General features: G+C 37.5%; 1 protein-coding gene and 1 long non-coding RNA gene across 2 annotated transcripts in view; both read right to left on the bottom strand.

Moving 5' to 3' along the window:
• Scrg1 (stimulator of chondrogenesis 1) overlaps nt 1-20,916 on the bottom strand; it is a 146,674-nt gene that overhangs the window by 84,725 nt on the left and 41,033 nt on the right. The gene's annotated exons all lie outside the window — the stretch shown is intronic.
• LOC141416912 (uncharacterized) overlaps nt 13,188-20,916 on the bottom strand; it is a 28,745-nt gene continuing 21,016 nt past the window's right edge. Inside the window, exons 3-4 of the long non-coding RNA XR_012441535.1 lie at nt 20,442-20,510; nt 13,188-13,526 (exon numbers count right to left, since the gene is read on the bottom strand). This is a non-coding gene — a long non-coding RNA (uncharacterized lncRNA). The remainder of the gene's footprint in view (nt 13,527-20,441; nt 20,511-20,916) is intronic.

Raw genomic sequence — 20,916 nt, 5'->3', positions numbered from 1 at the left:
TCAGAGTTTCTAGAATAAAGAATGAGATAGCATTTTGTGCCATTGATATGTTCCCAAGGGAATCACAAAGAAAGGTTAAAGTGGAGCAAGGTTGAGAGAGTGAGAAGTGCAGAGCTTGTGTTTGGGAACTCCAATTCCAGCAGTTGTTCAAGCATTGTAGGACATGTAACTGCTGAAAACAGTCTCACTTTCATTATGACATATCTCAGAGAAGCAGTTAAAAGAGGGAGGTGATCTAATGCAAGTCATTGCAGGCATAAATAACTTGTGAAGCTCTGTTGACAATAAAAAAAATCTGGCATTCACAGTAGTTAACAATACTATCTTCGAATTCAAAGGGCCCTGAGATTTGTCACTGTTGTCCTTTGTAGTCAAGGATGATCCTGTTGACACTGTGGTTTATTCCTACACACAAGTGTGGCTGAAAATACTCTAACATGACAGATGATAAGGCCTTTCTTCAGAGTGTACATGGAAATTCTTTTTTTGGTTTCTGTCTGTTGGTCTCCCAGGGCATAGCTTGATTTGTCACAAAGTTGTAGTGTCTCTGTCTACAGCAGACACTACGGTCTCTTGGATCTAGTGTTTCACAAATGTCTCTATAGCTTAAATATCTCTCCCTTAGGGTTTTGTAAAGATTACACCTCCTACCTGGTCTGCTTACTGTCTCTCATGTCAAAACTAGCTAGACAGGCGAGGGCCAGGGCTCCTTCCTGTATTGTGCTTTAGGAAAGAATCACTTTGTTTATTGGTGATTTTATTATGCCATGCAAAATTTTTGAGTGTTTTCAACTGAAAAGATCTGAGGTGCTGAAAGAATCCCCCCTTATAGTTTTGCTTGTCTTAGGAAAGAGCAGAGGAAATGTTTTTGACTGAGGTATACTTCCACTATAGGTAGACAAGTCAAACATTATATAGTTTGTCCCCTTAAAAATTGTTTCCATAAGCCTGTATTAAAAAAAGTTTTTAAGACTGAAAATCCCCCAAGGCCATTTCAGAAACCTGGTAATGGGTGTCCCCAAGCTATTATAAATAGCTGAGAAAGCCTTTCTGTTCTGGCTGCTTAGTGACTCTTTTGGACAGCAATCTGGTGAGGTCAGAGTGCAACACTGGCAATCTCATGTCAGCAGCAAGCACTGTTTGGCAGTAGATCACTTTGACTCTTGGCAAATTTTTCTTCTTTTACAGAACTGGGGTTTGAACTCAGGGCCTCATGCTTGTTAGGCTTGCTTGCTCTACCACTTGAGCCATGCCCCCAGACTTTTTTTTGCTTTCGTTATTTTTCAGATAGGGTCTCATAGTTTTGCTTCAGACACCATGGACTGTGGTCTTCCTGCCTGTGACTCCCTTGTAGCTAGGATCACAGATGTGCTCCATCATGCCTGGCTTGTTGGTTGAGAAGGGGGCCTTGCTGTTTACCAGGGCTAGCCTCAAACTGTGGTCTTGTACTCCTGAATAGTGGGGATTACAGGTGTGAGCTACTGTGCCAGCAATAAAAGTCATTTTACACATTGGTTTGGGATAGGGTTAGTAAGGACAGTAAAAAGGTTTAGCCTTTAAAACTCCAATAGGAGAGATCCCCTCCATTTGAGAAACCCAATACCCCATATTAGTTAGTATCTCTGAGTGAGTTGCCTTGCCAAGTTTCTCCTTTCTGGCAGGCTAAGGGAGGGCTTTGGTGTGAAGGGAAGATTAATAGAAGTGATACATGTTATACATGAGAGACCAGTCACAATAAATATCAGTTCTCAAAGAGAAAGAACTAAGAAAAAGAACATGGGCCTGAGGAAACACAGAGGACTAGGCAAATGGGTTAACATGGGGAGCCCTTGATAAAGAAATAACCTGTCTTTAACCTTAAGGTTGGAGATTGAAATTTTGTGCCATGTGATGGTTTCTTATTATTCTTATGTAACACTCTTGGCTCCTTCACCTTGTAAGAAATGCAAGCAAGTCTCATACTCACCTCTCCATAAATGAATGATGTGACACCTTGAATATTGCCTGGGCTAGGATCACCCCCAGGGGACCCAGGAGACGTAAAACCCTGGGTGCTCAGCACTTCCACAGTAAGGTCAATAGAATACCATCAAAGGCTTTGGCAGATGACTGTGTGAGAAAACTCCTAAATATTTGTAGCAGAGTCCAAGGATGATAGGAGTCAAACTTTATTTATTAAGGAGATACTGAAAACATGGCTGTTTCCAACAATTTATTATGCACATGCTTATAAACATATTGTGCTTGTCACAGGCCACATACCTGCAGCAGGTCTTCTGGGGAGAATAAATAACACTTACCTAATGAGAAGGCTGATGTTGTTTCATAGATGTCAAGCACACCAAGATTCCAGCATGAAACAGAGTCACGGTTGGCAGTCTCTTTTAAGAGGACATCCCCTGACCATTGCCTGGGATGTGTGGACCACACATCAGGGCCTACTGTACTTGATGAAGGAGAAATGACTCCCTATTGGCCTTACTCAGACCAGTAATTAGATTGCTCCCTGAAAGCCTGAATGTTTTTCATAGTGAATAGCTTGTGCTACACTGGAGTAAATGTTGAAAGCTCATGTTAAGAAAAAGCTTTGTTTTCAGTAAAAAAAAGCAATCAGTGTGTCAGTGTACTGACAGAAGATTACCACATCTTAAGCATTGTTTGATTGTGGACACCACACTGAGAAAGGAATATATATAAAAAAGTATGTACATCCAGAGGAGGGATCTATTCTGACCAGGTTGGTGTGGGATCATGAAACCATGCCTCATTGGGAAGAGTTGAAGAAACAGGATGCATGTGGAAAGGAGAAGATGGGGGAGGACATGATGACTGATCTCAAATACTTTGAAGGCTGTCAAGAGGAAAATTTTCCTGGGGCAGGGAGGCAGAAATTTATGACAAAGGGTGGAGACCATAAGTGGTGTCAGTAAGATGCTGATAATACTGATGATGACACTTAGTAGCAATGAAAAAAATTTCCCTGATTTCAGAAGACACGGAAAGTAAAACCAATTCCTTGTATTCTTTGTTGCCATAAAGAGAAATTTATTTTTTGCTCTTGTCTTTAGTTTGTCTCTGTTTTCCACAGAGTCAAAACATTGGGTAACAATCCTTGCTCACTAAAAGCAAACTTGATCCTTGGGGCCTGACTGTTCTCAGTCTCTCTGCACACTTCCCAGTGAGGTGTCTGCCCTCACTGGGCCAGAAACCTGTAACTAGATATTCTTTCTCTCCACTTTTAACTCAAGTTTTATCTACAAAACCTTGTCATTTGTGGTATTTTAGACATAGCTGCATGTCAAAAAGCAGTAACCATAATCTTATAGTTAGGTAAGGAATGTGTGAAAGTTATACTTACACTACCTGGAGAACTTGATTCATAGGTTTTGTTCATCCTGTATTTGGGTCCTAATGTCCCTCTTCTTCCACCACCAGCATTTACTCCTCTCCCTGAAAAAAGCATAGTGTTTCCTATTCCCTAAGGGAGAACATTCTATTGGTATAAAGTTTGTGTCTCTAAATCGATGATGGGATATCAATATAAAATTATTTTTGGAATATTTTACATTTTCTTATACTAAGTCTTTAAAATCTGAGGTGTACTTTGCAATTACAGCTCATCTCCATTCAGACTAGTCACATTTCAGTTACCTGATAATCACATAAATTTAGTGGCTACCATATTAGACAGTAAAGCTTTGGTCAAAGACCCCCATCTGTCAATTTGTGGCCTGTATTTCCTCAACAAAGTGGTTACTATTATTAACACAATGCCATGGTGTTACTACTTATTAAAATGGTGCCTTGTTTCAGATACTTGGGATACAGCACCCGTTATCGTCACAGACAAGGTCTCTAATTCTCCAGGAGTTTATATCTAGTGTCTGACAAAATAAAAAATTAACAAATAATTGAGAACATAAAATAATTACTGCTAATAAGAAGTAATATAAGGAAAATAAAAAAGGATACAGAATAGCATTTTTGTCAGGCTATTGAATTCTTGGCAAGGAGGAATTTGCCCTTAACCTTGACAAGTTGTACCCGCTGCCCTGAGGAAGGCATGGGTATTAGGCATGGGGTATAAAGATGGAGTCAGGGTCCTTCTTGGATACTGAGAGTTACCTCATACTTGCATTCCTGGAATACAATCTCTTAATGATTCTGCCTGGTATCAGTAATCAGTATGGGCTTTTCTGATGAAAAGAGACACCGTGGAGGAAAGGCAAGACACCTGGCTGAGAATAAGATGTGACTTCTTTCTTTTTTTTTTTTTTGGTGGGACTGGGATTTGAACTCAGGGCTTTATGCTTGCAAAGTAGCCTCTGTACAGCTTGAGCCATGCCTCCAGTCCATTTTGTTCTGGTTATTTTGGAAATGGGTATCTGCAGAACTGTTTGCCAGGGCTGGCCTCAAACTGTGATCCTCCTTATCTCAGCCTCCCAAATAGCCACTGGCACCTGACTGACATCTCTGTATCAATCTTCTGCTCATTAACTCCTAAGAAGCCTATTAACCTATCTCAGCTTCACTTTTCTCTCTGACCCCTAAATTCTAATATTTTGAGTTTATACCAAAATAACCTCTGTGACTTGTAGACTGTATGAAACACCAATAACAATGAACTTAGAGAATTAAGGAAGATTGGAGAGAAGGAGATGAGTGGGCTAAACTTGTCACAACAATGGGGAGTATGAGCCTGGTACTCTGACCAGTGGAACAACAAAAATTTAGCAAAAGAACTGAGCTGGTGGTATAAAGGGAAGCTGAGCCAGAATTTTATGGGTAGGGTCGGGGAGGAAGAAAGAAGGAATGGTGACTCAAGCACTAGTCAAGCAACATATATGACCAGATTTTAAAGTTGTTGTAAGAGTCTGTGTTCAAGTGAATTGACCCCTTTTTAGAATCTCCATTTTCAGATGAGTAAGAGTAGAACTTGGGTACGGGGCTTCCAAATGATTTTGTAAACATTTCAAACCATTATTCTACTTGGACTGCAACTAAATCCACAGAGTAAAGTAGAAATTTGAAATTACATGTATAATGAAGCAAAAGTTATTTCAACTCTCTGGATAGTTTATCAAAAGTATTTGGAGATGCCATTTTACTTTTTAACACTACTTGCTAATCACAAGGAGTAAAATGATCTTCAACAAACAGTCACAGGTCATGGCTATCCATAAAATAGAATGTGTTTATTTGGGGTTTTCAGGAAGTTTGCTTGATGTTTTCAGTTAAAAGCACTATTAATTATATCTTCTTAATGAACAAAATAACCACCAGACTAACCACAACTTATAGTTGTAAAGAAACACTTTATAAAGATACCAGAATAGTATCTTCCTTCTATCAAAGTATTGTTTTAAAAAAATATATGGGTAGGCAAGCACCACTTAGGATGACTTTTCTTTTGCTTTGTACCCCAGGCTGGCCTTGAACTTGTGATCTTTCCTGAGGGTGGCCCTTATTAAACAATTATAATAAGCCATGTGCCATTGGCTCATGCCTACAATCCTAGCTACTTGGGAAGTTAAGATCAGGATGATAGTGGTTTGAGGCCAGCCTGGGCAAATAGTTCTCCAGACCCCATCTCCAAAATAACTAGAGCAAAATGGACTGGAGGTGTGGCAAATGTGGCAGAGCACCTGCTTTGCAAGTATGAAGCCCTAAGTTCAAACCCCAGTCCCACCAAATGAAGATAATAATAATAATAATAGCAAGTGTTGGTGAGGATGTGGAGAAATGAGAGACTATGCATCACTTTTAGGCATGTAAATTGATGTAGTTGCTATGGAAAACAGTTTGAAAGTCTCTCAAGAAGTTAAACAGAATTACTATTCAGTCCATCAGTTCTGTTCCTAGGCAGATAGACAAAAAAGATGGAAAGCAGGGACTTGAAAAGATATTTGTACAGCAAATATATTGTGAGTATCACTCACATTAGCCAAAAGAGGGAAAGAATGCAGGTGTCTATTGACAGGTAAATGGGTAAACAAAACATGGTGTATACCTACAATGAAATATTACTCAGTCTTGAATAGGAAGGAAACTCTGACACATACTTCAACATGGGTGAATCTTAAAGCCATTATGTTCAGTAAAATAAGCCTTAACAAAAGGATAAATATTGTACAATTCCACTTATATGAAGTACCTGGAATAGTCAAATTCATAGAAACTGAAAGTTGAATGGTGGTTACCAAGGGTTGGAAGGAGAGTAATGAGAAGTTATGTTTAAGAGTTAGGTCCAATTTGGAACAGTAAAACATGTTCTGGAAATGGACAATGGTAATAGTTATACAATAAAGTGAATTTACTCAGTGCCACTAAACTGCACAATCAAAAATGTGAAATTTGGGGCTGGGAATATTGTTCAGTGGCACAGTGCTTGGCTAGCACACATGAAGCCTTGGGTTCTATTCCCAGCCCCTGCAAGTAAATAAATTAATGCACTTTTGAAAGTACACTAATTAAAGTAAAAGCTTGGCATGGTGGCACACACATGTAATCTCAGCACGCAGGAGGCTGAGGCAGGAGGATCATGAATTCAAGGCCAACCTGGGTTACGTATCAAAACTCTGTCTCAAACAGGGCTCAAACAGGGCATATATATATATATATATATATATATATATATATATATATATGTATTTACCATAGATAGATAGATGGATGTACAATTTGTGTATGTGTGTGCATAGCATCCCAAGCCTATCTTTTTACGGATGGGCCAGTTGTCTGTCTTCTTAAGTGTGAAAACAATGTCACTTTCTTTTCTTCCAAACCTTACATTCAACAAAGAGGAAAATTACCAGCAATAAGGGTGACTTGGCACTAACTGAGATCCAGAACCACTTCCTTCTGGTTTGAAGAACATTTATAGATAAAATGGTCAATCTGAAGTTAAAAACAATAAGGAGGAGGAAGAAGAGGAGAAAAGGGGGAGAGACAGGTTTAAACAGAAGAAAAATCTTGTGACACTTTAGAATGCTTACACTTGTGGTCAAATGGAACAAGTTTCCTTTTTATTTGGTACATAAACTTGTCGTAAGCAAAGCACTCAAAGGGAAAATTCTCAAGCAGCAGTGCTGTGCTTAAGGTCATTTGTCAAATTAATCATGATGTATTTTCTTGCCTTGAAGGCGTCAGCTGGAATATGTTACATTCCATCCTAGGAAAAGAATCTAAGAGAACAATTCCCAACAAACAATTTTTCAGTCTACAGAAGAGAAAAAACCTCCATGTCCTTTCATTGCTGTTCACTTGGGTTTTCCATGATCTTCCAGTTGGGGAGATGGATGTAGTCAAATGGAAGAATGATGATTGGAACCTTATACAGAGTTTTGAAACATGGTGTTGACATTAGGGAAGACCATGGTTCTAATTAGAAGGCAATGCTCCCTAAGAATTTCAAAGAATCATGCCTGTGATCCTAACTACTCAGAAGCAGAGATCAGGAGAATTGAGGTTCCAGGCCAACCTGCGCAAATAGTTCTCGAGACCCTCTTCTAATACCCAATAAATACATATAGGGATAGTCTAAAGGAATAATAATGCTGGATCAGAAGTGAATCATTGGGCTGATGGAGTGGCTCAAGTGGTAGAGTGCCTGCCTAGCAAGTGTGAGGCCCTGAGTTCAAATCCCAGTCCCACCAAAAAAAGAAAAAAAAGAATTACTTGGGGAGAATGGAATGGAAAAGAATATTAAGTCGGGCCTGATAAATATTTGACACAAACTTCAAGAGAGACTCCAAGAACTTTAACTAAGCCTCTTCTAGTACTATATCTGAAATAAATAGACTGTCTGATAATGAAATTTAAATATTCAGTCATATAATATTTGACAAAGTAATGTACTTAATACCTAAACCTGAAAAAAAAAAGTACTGAATTGTATAGTTGGATATCAATTTGAACACTGTACCATTTTTAAAGTGTAAAATTATATAATTCTGAAATGTTATGCTCATTTACTTCATTTAAAGTAACATACACCAGTATTTATTTGACTCAGCCAATTTGATGTAGACATCTTACCCATGACTGTACACAGAAAAAAAATGAATTTGTTATAAACTAATTTCTCTAGTTTCAGAATGTTATCAGCTGAATTCTTCTTCCCCTTTTCAAAATTTGGGCCTAACAATAATGGGACAGAGAACAAACATATCTATAGTTGAAAAGTAGAATGGTGGAGATTTTCTAGATCATTTGGATTTTAAAAAATTCCTTATGGGATATACAACCAATTAGAACCAATATTTTTAAGAAAATTTATTTTTAATATATCATGTTAATTTCTCTATAATGCTCTTGTTTGGGAAATAAAGACTTTTTTTTTTGAGACACGCTCTCAAAACCCAAGACCCTCCTGCATTATCCTACAAATTACAAGTATTAGTAATACCTGCCAAGCTTTTTAAACAGTCTTTTAAGAAAAGACCTTGATTAGTCAAAGCAATCCTGAGCAGAAAAGCAACACTGTAGGTGTCACAAAGTGGATTGAAGATCTTAATGTAGGACCTGAAGCTGTGAAACTACAGGAAAGAGTAGGGAAAACACTGGAACACATAGGCATGGGGAATAATTTCCTGATAGAACTGCAGTAGCTTAGCAATTAAGAGAAAGAATTGACAAATGGGACTGCATCAAACTAAAATGAGACATCCCACATAATGGGAGAAAATCTATGCCAGCTATATATCTGACAAGGGATTAATAACCACAATATGCAAGAAGCTCAAAAAGCTAACCCCACAAAGAATCATAACCCATTGAATAAATGGTAAAATGAACTGAACAAACAATTCTCAAAAGAAGAAGTACTAATGACCAATAAATGCTTTTTGGCTTTGGCACAAAGGAAATGTGAATCAAAACGACATTGAGATTTTACCTCATTTCTCTCAGTGGCTATCATCAAGAACACAAACAACAACAAAAGCTGGTGAGGATGGAGTCAGGGGAGGAACCCTGGTCCACTGTTTGTGGAAATGTAAATTAGCACAACCACTATGGAAACTAGTATGGAGGCTCCTCAAGAAATTAAAAATGGACCTACCATGAGATCCAGTGATACTACTTCTGGGTATATATATATCTGAAGGAATGTAAGTCAGGATATAATAGAAACACTTGAGCATCCATATGTATTGCAGTGCTATTCACAATAGCTAAGCTTTGGAAACAGGCTAGATGTCCTACTGATGAATGGATTAAGAAAATGTAGTATATATATATATATATGCACCATGAAGTATTATGGAGACATAAAGAAGAATGCAATTATGTTGTTTACAGGTAAATGAATAAAACTGGAGATTATCATGTTAAGTGAAGTAAGCCAGGTTCAGAACAAAAGTTGCATGTTTTCCCTCATATATGGAAGCTAAACCTAAATGATAATTTTATATATAAATATATATATGATCTTATGTATATATATATATGCATATTTAGAGAGAATATGATTATAATTGGGCCTGTCTGAGGGGACTATTGGCAGGCAGGAGAGGAAAAAAGAATGATAGTGAATAATATTGAAATGCATTGCATCTGTGTATGAAGATAGCATAGCAAAATGCACTGAAAGCTGTTGAATAATAGGAAAGCAGGATGATAAAGAGTAAGTAATAGAAGGGGTTAATCTGATTGAAGTATGATATATACATGTGTGAAATACCAAGGCAAACCCTCATTGAACTATCAATATACACTTGAAGAAATGAAGAACAAAAAGGTAAAACAGGTCTTATCTGGCGGGTGGATACCAGTGGAAGAGGGGAAGGTAAATGGAGAGGGTGAAGGAGAGCAAATATGGTAGATGCACTGGGTATACATGTGTGAAAACAGAAGAGTGAAACCTGCTGGAATTGTTCTAAGAAGGAAGGGGAATGAGGGAGAATGATGGAAGGGGTGAATCTAATTAAGATATATTATAAGCACATATGTAAATGTTACAATGAAACTCCGTGTACAACTATGCTAATAATTTAAAGGTATTTTATTGTCATAGTAAAGAATCACATCACTCAGTTTTTTGGCATTGGTCTAGAATATGGACATACTTTATATTATGCAAAGGAATTGACAGAATTTAATCTTAGTGGCTATTCAATGTGCCAGATTAGAACTGAATGAATTTACCCAGGAGACAAGCAAGTAGAGGCAAGACATTGATCTTTGACCTCTTAACTGTTGCCTTTTGAGTTCATGGGAGCATGGGGAAGGTAGAAAAGACTTGTTAACAAAAATTGCTAGTCACCCAAGACCAGATTTTTATCTTAGATTGTTTTGGGAGAATTTTGTCCAACAATTTAGAAAAAAAATATAACTTGGACATTTGCCAATAATTCTCATAACCCCTCCCAGATGGAGCTAAATATTATCCTTAAAACACACATATTAAGATGGTCCTTTGGGATTTAGTATCTCTACACTGACCAAATCTTCCTCAACACCCTCCTCCCTTCCCATTTCATCTGCATTCTCAAAGCTCCGTGTGTTCTGATGTTTCAGTTATGTTGAATCACACTGAGTCATGAAAGATAGCAAGTTTGGTATTTAGGAGAGGAAAACATTTTGAAATAATCTAAGAAGAGCATGCTTTTTAATTATAAGAGGGTGGGGAAGAAGATTTTTCCACAATGCCCAAATGGAAATAAGACCTTGCAAAAATGGAATTATTTAAAAGTCTTATTAAGAATTATGTCTAGATGTTAAGTCAAATAGTGATTTCTTACACATTTTAGCCCAATTAAGCCTACAAAATCCAATCATTTATCCATTCACTGATGAAAGTCTGCTGAAAGCTCCCCACGTACCAAGCATACAATAGGATATTAGATAACACTGATGTGCAAGGGAAATGAAGTGTCCTCTGGCCCTTTTAGGAGTTCCATTTTCAGAGATGGACCAAACCAACAAGTAGAACTACATGCACCATGCTAATCTCTCTGCCATATTTTCTCACAAAGAGGAGACTATGGTTCAGAATGATTTTGGAGTATTTCATTGCTCTATCATGTTTGCAGTCCACTGGCACTTTAAAGGAATCTTGCACAATGTCAGGCACATTAAAGATATCATGTGTGACTTATAATGACTCATCCTTATTTTGAAACCCACTGTTTTGCCTGTAGAGACACAGCAACATCACAGCTTCAGAGCCTACTCTAACAAAAGACCACTGAGTCAAGGTCTGAGTCTTATGTTCTTTTGTATTTTTAGCACCATACATTGTTCAGAGTAAGTGAACAAAAAGCTTTGTTTTATCTGGAGTGAAAAGAGTGGAAGCTTTCTTTGTGGTGACACATGTATTGAGCTCAGAAGCAGCAAGTTGAGGATCAGAAGTGTTCCCAGGGCAGTGATCCATGTAATCGAAATTAATTTTGCCACTGTATATAAACACTGACTGCCTAAGGTATTTCTATTTCATTTAGTTTGGAAGTCTCTCAAGGCAGACTTCAGAATTAAGAAACTGGACACTATCTTGGACATTGGTGATAGGCCATGAAAAATAAGTTAAGCCCTTTAATAATATTATTTAAAAACTCAGGAAGGCTGAGGAAAGAAGATAGTGAGTTCAAGGTCAGCATGGGATACATAGTGAGTTTGAGGCCAGCCTGAGCTACGTAGTAGGACCCTGTCTCAAACAAACAAACAAGTAAACAAAAGAATAAACAATAAATCTTTATTGGCTAAACTCTTCCCTTAGCATAGACAGAACAACCTTCAGGATGGGAAAAGAAATCATTCTTCTACCTGTGGATTCTCCCTAAAGTAGGATTTAGATAGACTGTAGGGAAGAATGGTTCTCTGGTTCCTTCAAGTTTGTGACTGCATCAGGGGAAATTTGATACTGAGGCTTCGTTGTCTGGACAAGGCCACTGGTTCCACTGTGAGAGGCACATACACTTCTGCTTTGTAGCTACCCAGACTCTAAGAGTGTCTGTACATGTGCTACTTCTGTCTGCAGTAAAGTATGATGGCCTTTCCAGGCTCTGCATTCCACTGGGAGCCAGAACATCTCTAACCAGGGTAGAAAACCTAGAAATGGTGTGTGAGAAGGATATAGTTCACGTTAGTTTTCTGCCTCCATTTTTCTTTTCTCTCTGGGTTTTGGGGTTTGTTTCTTTGTTGTTTGATTGTTTTCAGATATCACTGGTAAGCATATAAACTGTTAAAAGAACAGAAGGTAACATGACTTTTACTTGCTACAGAAGCCTATGCTGCATACACATCTATTACCATACAAGTTGGTCAGGAAGATGCAGATGAAGGAAGCATAATCTCTACTCCTGGAGTTTACAATCTAACAGAGGAGATCAGCTCACAGTAACTTGGTGTTCAGCCATACTGATTTGTCAAAAAGTCTTCAGTTGCTGAGCACATGATCCTAATGACTGTGAAAAACAAAACACCCGCTCACCAAAGAAAATTAAATAATGAGAATCCAAATTGGCTTTACTATTTTCTGTTTTAAATCTACCTCATAAGGACATTTATATACTGACATGAGTTTTTGCTTTATACAACATTTAAAAAGTGAAATGATCATTTTCTTTATTTCTTTTTAATACAATTATAGTTCAATAAAATTATCTGAGTTAAGGACCTTGATTTGTTATTTTTTAACATTGTGTGAACTTTCAGAAATGTAATCATCCTAGCTATTAGCAATGGAAAATAAGTGTATTTAGTAGTTTTTAAAAATCACATGTGTTCATGATAGAGTATGAAAAAGTGGCTAAAATGAGCTGGCCAGGTGGCTCAAGTGGTGGAGTGCCTGCCTCACAAGCAAGGCCCTGAGTTCAAGCCCCTGTTCCACACACACACACACACAAAACCCCCCAAAACAAAATTGACTACAATGAATAAATCTCATGAAATATCAGTGGACCCTAGGAAACATTTTAAAAAACCTTCTGTGAGCAGTAGACTTTAAACACATTTTTCTCCAGTGATCAAAGAGTAAGAATTAATATGAAATAGAAAAGGTCCAATAATTTTTAACCTTTAAAATTAAGTATTTAAGAAGAATAAAGGGTGAAAATGTCATGTATTTTTGTAAATTAAAAAAAAAGGCAATTCTGCTCCTGTGATGAAATAATACTAGGCACAAAGAATTTTTGAATTCCATTACTCCTTGATAGTTAGAAATGCAGAACACACTCAGAAAAGAAAAATCATCTGATTGATTTATTAAAATACTTTCCAAGTGCTTTGAAAAATTAAAAGCATCTGTATAATGGTAACTACATAATAGGTTTTTAATAAATACTGGCTAATTAACAGACAGCAATGCATTTTTAGAATAGAGGATAAAAGAAGTCTCTAGAATTTGCTTGGGCTCTTCATTATGTCTAAGTCTCCAATGGGTCTCACTCTTGACCTGGATTCTAGATAAAAAATCAACTCATCCTCGAAGCAGCTCAGAGTGTGGAAGTTGGTCCAGTCTTCTCTTAAGGTTCTATTAGAGGGGATCCAAGATGGTGACTAGAGTGCAGAAGCAGACAGCATGAGCTCTGTAAATCAAAAATTTTGCTGAGATGCCAGAGCCACACTTGGCAGAAAAAAAGCACCAAGAAGAATCAAAATTTTTACACCCTGAACCCCCAGCCTGTACAAAGCTTCTCCATGCCATATTACACTCAGAAAACAGGAGGGCTTTTATGCTGCCAGACACCAGCTGCAAACCTGCTTGGGAGACATTTGGCAGACCAATAGGTGAGCAAATAAGCAGCATGTGGTATTCCCACTGCACCCCTGGGATAAACCAGCATAGTCCCCTGGACAGACTGACCCCCCTGCCCTGCAAAAAAAAAAACCAAACCTGAATAATAAACAAGAAACTGAAAAGCAATATGCAGTAGAGGGGGCAGGGTGCTCTAAGTGCACTGGAGAAGGGGGGAAGTCAAGGAGCTGATCTCCGTGCAAACTTTCAGACACAAAGACTGGAAAGGCAGAAGGGCTGACAGTGGGCAGGTGACAAGCCACTGCCTGAAATAGGGCAGATAGTGAACCAAAAAGCTCATCTACTGAGCCAGCGAGCAACATCCAAAGTCAAACTGCAAAATTGAAAAACAATCAGCAAACTGGCATAACATGCTAACATCAGGGAGCCAGCTGATGGATCTCTGACCTTGCCCCAGAGAAAGGGAGCAAGGCAAAGAAACAAACCCCCAATAAACCAACACAGTGAGAATCCAATTCCAAGCAGGATGGCTGGTGGGCCACAGAGATGATCTCTGGAACCTGAGGACAATATAAAAACCCACACTGCCACACCTCACTGAGGGAGGAGCTGACTAAGCAGCTGCCACTGAAAGACAGGAAAAAAAACTGGTGAGTCTCTCCAGTCACCTGCCAAGACTAAGAAAGAGTTTCTACCTAAATACCAACACCAGGAATGGATGCTGAAGGAGTAACACCAGAACTACTAAGACTGAAATTCTATTGTACCTGAACCTGAAATTTTTTTATGTGTTTGTTTTGTTCCCTGTTTGTCCACCATCTCTCCCTGTTGATTTCATTTTTTCTTTCTTTCTTTCTTTGTTTTGTTAGTTTTACTATTGTAAGTTAGATAATACTAAATTACACAGAGACCAGGGACAGAAACAGCATACATACACTAACCTAAAACCCAACATACTCACAAAACAAAATTAAACCAAGGGAAAGTAAACAGGTGACTGAAACCACCAGTAGCCTATCAAGAACATAGTTACACAGTACCAAGTGGAGCAATGGGAACATGAAAAAGGGATGGAAACCATTCTCCCCCTAAAAATAAATTAATACAGAATTCAGAGGGAAATGAAGAAAATGGATACCCAGTTCCAGACTCCAACAAAACAAAGAGAAACTATGCTAAGGAACCCAACAAAGTCCACAAGAACAACCTGAAAGAAGAAATCCTGCAAGTAATCACTGAGAATTTCATGGAGATGTTACTAGACATGGTCAACCAAAATGTCCAAGAGGCAATCAAGAAATTCCAAGACAACAATGATAAAGAATATGAGAAGACACAAAAACAAATAAATGAACTCATAGGAGCCTTAAATAAACACCAAAGTGAAACAGAGAACACCATAAATAGAGAGAGAAGAGATTAAAGATGAAAATTGACAATATTAAAAAGGAGGTGACCAAGGATATGAAAAACCTCAGAAAAAAGAATGAAACAGAAATACAAAACACAATGGAAGACCACTCCAGCAGACTAGAATAAGCAGAAGACAAAATCTCAGAATTTAAAGATTAAATGGAAATTAAAGGAAAAATTGAAGAGCTATTAGTCAAACAACTCAAGACCTGTGAAAGGAATATGCAAGAACTCACTGGCTCCATCAAAAGAACAAACCTGAGAATCATGAGCATTGAAGAAAGAGAAGAGGTGCTAGCAAAAGGAATTATTAATATATTCAACAAAATAATAACAGAAAATTTCCCAAATCTAGAGAAAACTATGCACATTCAAGTCAGGAAGCCTCCAGGACACTGAACAGACTTAACCAAAATAAAACCACCCCACAACATATTATCATTAAAACAACAAGCACAGAGAGTCGAGAAAGAATACTGAAGGCTATAAGAGAGAAAAAAACAACATACAAAGGTAAACTCACCAAAATCACGGGAGATTTCTCAATAGAAACCTTAAAAGCAAAAAGGGCATGGAGTGAGGTATTCTGGGCACTGAACAAAAATAACTTCAACCCTCAGATACTCTACCCAGCAAAAGTATCATTCAAAATAGATGAAGCAATAAAAGTCTTCCGTGATAAGCAGAAACTAAAACAATAAATGACCACCAAGCCACCACTACAAAAGATTCTTCAAGGAATTCTGCACACAGAAAATGAAAGCAAACAAAATCATGAAAGGACAGGCAATACCAAACCACAGAAAAAGAAAAGAAAAGAAAGTAGAGAATATGATTGATTCAGCTGAACACAATCAAACCCTGAAACAACAAAACAACTAAATGACAAGAATCACCACATACCTATCAATACTAACATTGAATATTAACAGACTTAACTCCCCCATCAAAAGACACTGTTTGGCAAACTGGATTAAAAAGGAATATCCAACAAGCTGTTGCTTACAGGAAACCCATCTCATTGACAGAAACAAGCACTGGCTTAGGGTAAAAGGCTAGAAGAAGATTTACCAAGCCAGTGACCCCCAGAAACAGGTAGGAGTATCAATACTTATCTCAGACAAAGTAGACTTCAAACTTACATTGATTAAATGAGATAAAGAAGGACATTCCATACTAATAAAAGGGGGAAATATACCAAAAGGAAATAACAATTATCAACATATATGCACCCAATTTCATCAAACATACTATGAAGGACCTAAAAACATATATAGACTCCAACACAGTGGTAGTGGGAGACTCTAACACCCCCTATAAATAATAGATATGTCATTCAAACAAAAAATCAATAAAGAAATTCTAGAACTAAACCACACCATAGATCAAATGGACTTAGCTGATGTCTACAGAATATTTCATCCAACTTCTGCACAATATACATTCTTCTCAGCAGCCCATGGAACCTTCTCCAAAATTGATCATATCTTAGGGCACAAAGCAAGCCTCAGCAAATATAAGAAAATAGAAATAATCCCATACATTCTATCTGATCACAATGCATTAAAACCAAACTCAACAACAAAAATAACAGTAAAATTCATGCAAACAATGGGAAGCTGAAAAACACATTGCTCAATGACCAATGGGTCATTGATGAAATAAAAGAGGAAATTAAAAGTTTCCTGGAAGTTAATGAAAATTAAAACATGACCTATTGGAACCTATGAGACAAAGCAAAGGCAGTCCTAAGGGGAAAGTTTATAGCCATGAATGCATATATTAAAAGGATGGAAAGATCTCAAATCAATGACCTAATGCTACATCTCAAACTACTGGAAAAACAAGAACAGCAAATCCCAAAACAAGCAGAAGGTGAGAAATAATAAAAATAGGGCTGAAATTAATGAAATAGAAACAAAAAAAATCATATGAAGAATCAATGAAACAAAAAGTCGGTTCTTTGAAAAAATAAGATTGACAGACCCCTGGCAAACTGACTAAAATGAGAAGAAAAAACCCAACTCAGTAAAATCAGAAATGCAAAAGGGGAGATAATAACAAACACCACGGAAATCCAGGAAGTCATAAGAGACTGCTTTGAGAACCTATATTCTAATAAATTTGAAAATCTTAAAGAAATGGACAGATTTCTAGATACTTATGACCATCCAAAATTAAACCAAGAGGATATTAATCACCTTAATAGATCTATAACACAAAATGAAATTGAACCAGGAATAAAAAGTCTCCCAAAAAAGAAAAGTCCAGGACCTGATGGATTCTCTGCTGAATTCTATCAGACCTTAGAGAAGAACTAATACCAACCCTCCTTAAACTGTTCCATGAAATAGAAAGGGAAGGAACACTGCCTAACTCATTTTATGAAGCCAGTATTACACTCATCCCAAGACCAGACAAAGACACCGCCAAAAAGGAGAACTACAGGCCAATCTCCTTAATGAACATCGATGCAAAAATCCTCAAGAAAATAATGACAAACCGAATCCAACAACACATCAGAAAGATCATTCACCATGACCAAGTCAGCTTCATCCCAGGGATGCAGGGGTGGTTCACCATGCAAATCTATAAATGTAACACAGCACATTAATAGAGGCAAAGACAAAAACCACTTGATCATCTCAACAGATGCAGAAAAAACCTTCAACAAGATCCAACACCACTCCATGATAAAAGCTCAGAGAAAGCTAGGACTAGAAAGAATGTACCTCTACATTGTAAAGGCTATATGTGACAAACCTACAACCAACATCATACTTAATGCAGAAAAACTGAAACCATTTCCTCTAAAATGAGGAATGAGACAAGGGTGCCCACTATCCCCACTCCTATTCAACACAGTACTGGAATTACTAGCCAGAGCAATTAGGGAAGAAGAAGAAATAAAAGGAATACAAATAGGTAAAGAAACTGTCAAAATATCCCTATTTGCAGATGACATGGTCCTATACCTTAAAGACCAAAAAACTCTACCCAAAAACTCCTAGACACCATAAACAGCTACAGTAAGGTGTCAGGATACAAAATCAACTTACAAAAATCATTAGCTTTTCTATACACCAATAACAAACAAAACTGAGAAAGAATATATGAAAACAATTCCATTTACAATAGCCTAAAAAAAAATCAGATACCTAGGAGTAAACTTAACAAAGGATGTGAATGATCTCTACAAGGAGAACTACAAACTCCTGAAGAAAGAGTTCGAGGAAGACCACAGAAGGTTGAAAGATCTCCCATGCTCATGTATTGATAGAATCAGCATAGTAAAAATGGCTATACTACCAAAAGCAATCTACATGTTTAATGCAATTCCCATCAAAATCCCAATGACATTCATCACAGAGATTGAAAAATCTACCCTAAAATTCATTTGGAAACACAAGAGACTGCAGATACCCAAGCCAATACTCAGCAAAAAGAACAATGTGGAGGTATCACAATACTCGACTTCAAATTATACTACAAAGCCATAGCAATGAAAACAGTATGGTACTGGCACGAAAACAGATATGAAGACCAGTGGAACAGAATATAGGACCTGGATATGAATCCACACAGCTATGCCCACTTTATTTTTGACAAAGGCACCAAAAACATACAATGGAGAAAAGACAGCCTCTTCAACAAATGTTGCTGGAAAAAGTGGTTATCAGTCTGAAAAAAACTGAAACTAGATCATGTTTATTTCCCTATACTAGTGTCAACTCAAAATGGATCAAGGACCTTAATATCAGACCCCAAACTCTCAAGTTAGTACAGGAAAGAGCAGGGAATACTCTGGAAGTAAGAGGTATAGGCAAGGACTTCCTCAATAGAACCCCAGCAGCTCAGCAACTAAGAGATAGCACAGACAAATGGGACTTCATAAAACTAAAAAGCTTCTGCTCAACAAAAGAAATGGTCTCTAAACTGAAGAGACCACCCACAGAGTGGGAGAAAATATTTGCCAGCTACACATCAGACAAAGGACTGATAACCAGAATATATAGGGAACTTAAGAAGCTAAACTCTCCCCAAATCAATGAACCAATAAAGAAATGGGCAACTGAACTAAACAGAACTTTCTCAAAAAAAGAAATTCAAATGGCCAAAAAATACATGAAAAAATGCTCACCATCTCTAGCCATAAAGGAAATGCAAATTAAAACCACACTAAGAGTCCACCTCACCCCTGTTAGAATAGCCATCATTAGCAACACCACTAACAACAGGTGTTGGCGAGGATGCGGGGGAAAAAGGAACCCTCTTACACTGCTTGTGGGAATGTAAACTAGTACAACCACTCTGGAAAAAAATATGGAGGCTTCTTAAAAATCTAAACACAGATCTGCCATATGATCCAGCAATACCACTCCTGGGGATATACCTGATGGAATGTGACACAGATTACTCCAAAGGCATCTGCACACCCATGTTTATTGCAGTGCTATTCACAATAGCCAAATTATGGAAACAGCCAAGATGTCCCACTTCTGACAAATGGATTAAGAAAATGTGGTATTTATACGCAATGGAATTTTACTCAGCCATGAAGAAGAATGAAATCTTATCATTCTCCAGAGTAAATGGATGGAACTAGAGAACATCAGTCTGAGCGAGGTTAGCCAGGCTCAGAAGACCAAAAATCGTATGTTCTCCCTCATATGTAGACTTTAGATCTAGGGCAAATGTAGCAATGTGGTTGGACTTGGGTCCCATGCTGAGGGGAGAACACATATGGAAGGTATGGGGATAGGTAAAACCCAAAACATGAAAGTGTTTGATGTTCCCACTGCAGAGGAGCTAATACAGAAACCTTAAAGCAACAGAGGTCAATATTGGAAGGGGATCAGGAACCAGTGAAAAAATCAAGTAGAGATGAATCAATTTGGGTTATAACACACTTGTGCATGGAAGCAATGCTAGGAATCTCTCTGTATAGCTATCCTTATCTCAGGTAGCAAAAATGCTTTGTCTTTCTTATTATTGCTTATGTGTTCTCTTCAACAAAATTGGAGAAAAGGGCAGACCAGGTTCTGCCTGGAATTGAGGTGGGTGGGTAGGGGGAGAGAGAGGGTATGGGGGACAGTGGGGAGAAATGGCCCAAACAATGTATGCACATATGAATAAATGAATAAAAATTTTAAAAAACCAAACTTTTAGCTAAAAGTTAAAAAAAAAGTTTCTATTAACCTGTCCCACCCCTCCAATTTCATGTTCAAATAAGCATTTAATTAAAAATCAATGAAATTTTTTTTAAAAGTTTAAAAATAACCATTTTAGAGTTAAAAAAAACTCAGGCAAACTAGCATTTGTATTGAATTACCTGGCAATAAAATCAAATGGTCACACTGGCAGCCTGTGAGCAGACCCAGTCCATGTAAGGGACTAACTCCTGGAGGATAAGAGGTGGAAAGTGAGTTTTGATATCAAGAACCATACTGAACTCTTACTGAGGCACAAACCTTTCAGCTATTATTCAGTGAAAAATCATGGCAGAGTCTTTCTTTTAAAAAGGAAAATAAAAATAAAATTCAATATCTAACAAATGTCTACAGAGTAAACTAATAACATGCAAGGTATGTTTATTTATGTTTTACCTTTATTATAAATTATTTCCTTTGCTTAGCTGCATATTTAGTACATTAACTCTAGAGGCATTGTTGAATTTTATGGCTGAACTTGATAAAATTAGATCTCCTTTTGCTAGGTATATTGGTCAGTATTCACTAGAGAAACAGAACCAACATAGAAGGAGATTTTTTTCATATAAGGAATTGGCCTACAGGATCATGGAGGCC

This window comes from Castor canadensis, chromosome 14, assembly GCF_047511655.1.
Source record: "Castor canadensis chromosome 14, mCasCan1.hap1v2, whole genome shotgun sequence".
NCBI classification, from domain to species: domain Eukaryota; kingdom Metazoa; phylum Chordata; class Mammalia; order Rodentia; family Castoridae; genus Castor; species Castor canadensis.
This window is presented reverse-complemented; position numbering and strand designations above follow the sequence as displayed.